Source organism: Penaeus monodon, chromosome 28, assembly GCF_015228065.2.
Source record: "Penaeus monodon isolate SGIC_2016 chromosome 28, NSTDA_Pmon_1, whole genome shotgun sequence".
In the NCBI taxonomy this organism is placed as follows: domain Eukaryota; kingdom Metazoa; phylum Arthropoda; class Malacostraca; order Decapoda; family Penaeidae; genus Penaeus; species Penaeus monodon.
Window position 1 is genome coordinate 10109876 of NC_051413.1, and position 316 is coordinate 10110191.

Here is a 316-nt window from a genome sequence, read left to right on the forward strand (position 1 = left end):
CGAGTTAAATGAACAATGAAATGAGAATGACAAAGAGTTAGATGAATAAATGAAATCAGATAATGAAAGAAATCTAAACAAAAGTGAATGACATTTTTAAATACTATTATTACTTCATCCTCACGAATAATTAAAATGTCTCGGAAATTAATGTGATTAGAAGCAGGAGATGCCAAATTTGGTGAAATATGACTATATTTAGTTCACATTTGCGATATCAGACGTGTTACCCTTCAGCCTGTGATGAATAATGAGAAGGTTTTACCTGAAGTGCGTCGCGTCCGATGTTTAGGATTGGCTTAGCCCCCCCCCCCCC